A 5023-nucleotide genomic window follows, 5' to 3' on the forward strand; every position below is an offset into this window, starting at 1 on the left:
CGGTGCCGATATAGAACTCCACGCTGCCGCACGGTCGGCCATTCTTTCTTTGTATTTTCACCCTGTGAAAATATTGTCCTGAGGAGTCCGGGGTACCCTTCCCAACGGGTCTCTGGGCCGTGAACACACTATACCCCTTGGTGATAAGGCTCAGTTCAGGACACACAACCTTGCGAAAAACCGACCCAAGTCTTCAACACCATATTCCAAGCCTACAGTCTGGTCTGTATATTCTCTCCTTCATTACCGTATAGAGGGTCACTCTACAGGGCCAGGTAATCAAACCGATACCACCACTGCTGGCCATTAGACATCAAACACTTGATCTGTCAGAGCATTTGTTGGCGGTATTTGGGGTTCTATACACATTTAAAAAACGTTTTTTTTTGGCGCATCATATATTGCTGGTTGATACTTTGCCCTTGCTCTATGGCACCAAAAAGGCTGTTTCAGTTGTTAAAGTCATCCTGCTTTGGTACCGATCCCAAATTCCATGGTTATTCTTAAGATCTGTGTGCACTCTTAAACAGTGTATTGTTCAGCGGCTTTATAAGGGGCCTTAACCAACCCCAACCGTGAGAAACAGTAACAGGTTGACCTGACACATGGTCACTTACTCAACCCAGGGCATGCACCCTTCTACATGACATAGGGTCATAAATCATTACATAGGGTCATAAATCAGGCTTGGGTCATCAATCATTAACGGCCTGTCAAATGGACCCTTACTCACCCCATAGCCCCCACCTAACCAGGCTTGCCTGACCAGAAGACATGCACACGTCATCACTACATAGGGTTCACATAGAGTTCACATAGGTTCACATAGGGTCATCAATCAAAATTTTGACACGTGACATCTACTTTAATCTCTCTAATGTCATATTCTGATCAGTATTAAAACATTTCCACCTCTCTTCTTCCATCTATTACTGTACTGTCATATTGTGATCAGTATTAAAACATTTACACCTCTCTTCTTCCATCTATTACTGTACTGTCATATTGTGATCAGTATTAAAACATTTCCACCTCTCTTCTTCCATCTATTACTGTCCTGTCATATTGTGATCAGTATTAAAACATTTCCACCTCTCTTCTTCCATCTATTACTGTCCTGTCATATTGTGATCAGTATTAAAACATTTCCACCTCTCTTCTTCCATCTATTACTGTCCTGTCATATTCTGATCAGTATTAAAACATTTCTACCTCTCTTCTTCCATCTATTACTGTCCTGTCATATTCTGATCAGTATTAAAACATTTACACCTCTCTTTTCCATCTATTACTGTCCTGTCATATTCTGATCAGTATTAAAACATTTCATCTGGTTGATTAACTTAATTAGTCACATGTACATTTCATTCAGTGGAATTTAGTTTATACAGAAACAAGATTGTTGTGTCAAGAATTTGACAAATTTACAGTCTACAGACAACAATATTTACAAACACCAAGAAGCCCAATAACAATAAGATCAATGATTTCTAAATGAAAACAGATTTTACAACACAGTGTGGTGTTTCATTATATGAATGACTCTGTCTGGCAACTTCAGTGGTATTTCATTATATGAATGACTCTGTCTGGCAACTTCAGTGGTGTTTCATTAAGCAACAAGGAGGTCCGAGGGGGGTGCCATGTCTAAATTCTTCTGAAGCAATGGGGAGTGCCTAGATACAGCCTTTAGCCATGGTATATTGGCCATATTTCACAAACCCCATAGGTGCCAAATTGCTATTATAAACAGTTTGCCAACTAAATTAGAGCAGTAAAAATGTGTGTTTTGTCACACCCGTTGTATACAGTCTGATACTCCATGGCTGTCAGCCAATCAGCATCCAGGGCTCACACCACCCAGTTTACAATCATTCATATTTAGATTTAATAATCAACTGTTAACTCATGACTAGAGAGTTCATATCAATTGTTGCTCCAGTGTGTCTTACTGAACATGACCAGGATTAGATTGAAACATCATGTTGTGTTTGACACAGGGACCACCTGACACAGGGGAACTGCGGAGTCATCAAACCAAACATGAAACCCTGGATAGAGGGGCTCAGTGAATGTGGTGTGGAATGTGTACAGGTGGGTCAGTGTGTCAGAGGAGACTCTGTAGAAGGACAGAGTGCCGGCTGGCCAGTCCAGATACACTGCTACTCTGTGGGAGCTGGAGGGGGGGACGTCTATGGTAGTGGGATTATAATTGTGCCAGGCCGTGTAACTGTTGTCAGAGCAGTCCAGACTCCAGGACTTTAATCCAATAATACAGTCCTTACCCCTACTCTTCTGCTGATTCCTTTATACGTCATTCCTATAACAGCCTCTTTCCCACTCCACTTTACCTCCCAGTAACAGCGCCCAGTCAGACCCTCTCTACACAACACCTGCTGCCAGTCCTCAAATCTCTCTGGGTGATCAGGATACGGCTGCTCCTCTGTCCTCCATGTCACCTTTCTGTTCTCCTTGGACAGAGAGAGGAGTTTGTTTACTGTGTTTGGGTCCAGCGTGAAGTCACAGGCATCTGATGGATGAAACCGGACACAATATTAGGAGTCATCATCATTCACATTAGAATGTTAACTCACTTTTCACTAATTCATTTAATGTAGATGTTTCTAGGTATCAAAATGAGAAGTTATGGTAATTTGAGACTTGTTGAATGATCATATGTTATACTGTAGGGCAACATAAAACACACTTATTCTGATTAATTACATACACACACACACATTTCTTATGTAACACGAATGCACCACACACAAACACAGACACACACATTGTCAAAGCAACTCTTTCTAAACTTTAGTGTCCCTGATTTCTGCTTCTGTAGAACTACAGCTGATATTTAACATGACCAAGTAAGTAATGATGGTGGTCTTTGACTTTGACTTAACTTGATTTAAGACTTATTCTTAGTCATATTCTTCACAGCATTCAACACTCACATTTTCTAAGCCCAGGTTTCATTGTGTTCTCTCCACCATGTTCCACACTGTAGCGGTAAGCAGAAGAACAGACGGTCATTGAGTGATACACGTGACCTCACATATTCACACAAATACCCGCACACACACACACAAACAAACACACACACACAAACAAACACACACACAAACAAACACACACACACAAACAAACACACACAAACAGCATATAACTTTGTTCAAGTGATGTTAAGAATGTTTGTTTTAAAGAGCCTAATAACTCAAACATGTCGGATATGAACATTGACATTGACCCTCTACATACTTGAGTTTCTCCAGTCTGCAGTGTGGATCCTCCAGTCCAGCAGAGAGCAGTCTGACTCCTGAGTCTCCTGGGTGATTATAGCTCAGGTCCAGTTCTCTCAGTTGTGACCGGTTTGACCTCAGAGCTGAGACCAGGGAAGAACAGCCTTCCTCTGTGACTAGACAGCCTGACAGCCTGCAAAGATTAAAATCATTTTAAAATCACTCTGCTTTTCTTTGGTGTTGAAAATATAATTTTTCAACATTTTCAGATACATCAGTGTCCTGAAACCTGCCAAATACACTACCGTTCAAAAGTTTGGGGTCACTTAGAAATGTCCTTGTTTTTGTTAATGTTGTAAATGACTATTGTAGCTGGAAACCACAGTTTTTAGTTAATCCAAGTTTATATTTTTAAAAGGCAAATTGATCATGAAAAACCCTTTTGCAATTATGCTAGTACAGCTGAAAACGGTTGTTCTGATTAAAGAAGCAATAAAACTGGCCTTCTTTAGACTAGATGAGTATCTGGAGCATCAGCATTTGTGGGTTTGATTACAGGCTCAAAATGTCCAGAAACAAAGTACTTTCTTCTGTATCTCGTCAGTCTATTTTGTTCTGAGAAATGAAGGCTATTCCATGTGAGGAATTGCCAAGAAACTGAAGATCTCGTACAACACTGTATTGTTGTAAAGAACAGTGCAAACTGGCACTAACCAGAATAGATAGAGGAGTGGGAGGCCCCGGTGCACAACTGAGCAAGAGGACAAGTACATTAGAGAGTCTAGTTTGAGAAACAGACGCCTCACAAGTCCTCAACTGGCAGCTTCATTAAAAAGTCCCCTCCAAAACACTAGTCTCAACGTCAACAGTGAAGAGGCGACTCCAGGATGTCGGCCTTCTAGGCAGAAAGGGCCTCTGTACGCCTATGTAGATATTACATTAAAAATCTGCCGTTTCCAACTACAATAGTCATTTACAACATTAACAATGTCTACACTGTATTTCTGATCAATTTGATGTTATTTTAATGGACAACAAATTTGCTTTTCTTTCAAAAACAAGGACATTTCTAAGTGACCCCAAACTTTTGAATGGTAGAGTATATTCATAAAGGGATGTATCATTATTAGAAATGGCAAATGATCGAAGTACTGCTTGTCGATAGAAACATGTATAGTACAAATATTTGAGTAGACTGACCAGACTAGTTTAAAAAGCAGTACCAGTCAAAAGACAGACAGTGAGGTATCAGATTTAGATTGTGAATTTTATTAGCATCCCATTAGCTGTAAAGCAGTAAAGTTAGCTAATCTTCCTGGGGTCCAACACAAATTAATAAGACATTACAAACAATTACAAATTAAGACTTTACAAACATTTAACAAGTAGACAACACAGACAATTAAAATACGTGACAGGTACACATTTAACAATCAGTTGATGCTTTCTATTTCCTGTCCAGTCATATGGTCTATCGCATTAGATGTTATTTTATTTATTTCTTGAAGGTGGATTTACTTTTTGCCTGAGAAATATGGATTGGTAAAGAGTTCAATTCAGCTATGGCTTATATAAAACATGTAGATTTAAGGCGATTTGTCCTTGGCTTGTGTTGTCTTAGATGCTCTGAATTTACCTGTTTGGTTGGTGATAATGCGTGTGCTAGTATGTACTAACTCGTCTTAAAAATACTGTGTTTTTTAATATTTAACATTCCTAAAGAAAATCTAAAGACGGGATAGTAATTTGTTTTCAACCCTGAAGCCATGAGAGATTCTGAAGCA

General features: G+C 39.6%; 1 long non-coding RNA gene across 1 annotated transcript; it reads right to left on the reverse strand.

Annotated features, from left to right (window-relative positions):
• Nucleotides 1-1635: 1635 nt before the first annotated feature.
• LOC116359964 (uncharacterized) lies at nt 1636-3633 on the reverse strand. The gene is made up of 3 exons (XR_004206841.1): nt 3259-3633; nt 2955-3001; nt 1636-2530 (listed from the first exon to the last, which is right to left on the reverse strand). It is a non-coding gene; the product is annotated as an uncharacterized LOC116359964 (long non-coding RNA).
• Nucleotides 3634-5023: the final 1390 nt, after the last annotated feature.

This window comes from Oncorhynchus kisutch, unplaced genomic scaffold (assembly GCF_002021735.2).
Source record: "Oncorhynchus kisutch isolate 150728-3 unplaced genomic scaffold, Okis_V2 Okis06b-Okis10b_hom, whole genome shotgun sequence".
Taxonomy (NCBI): domain Eukaryota; kingdom Metazoa; phylum Chordata; class Actinopteri; order Salmoniformes; family Salmonidae; genus Oncorhynchus; species Oncorhynchus kisutch.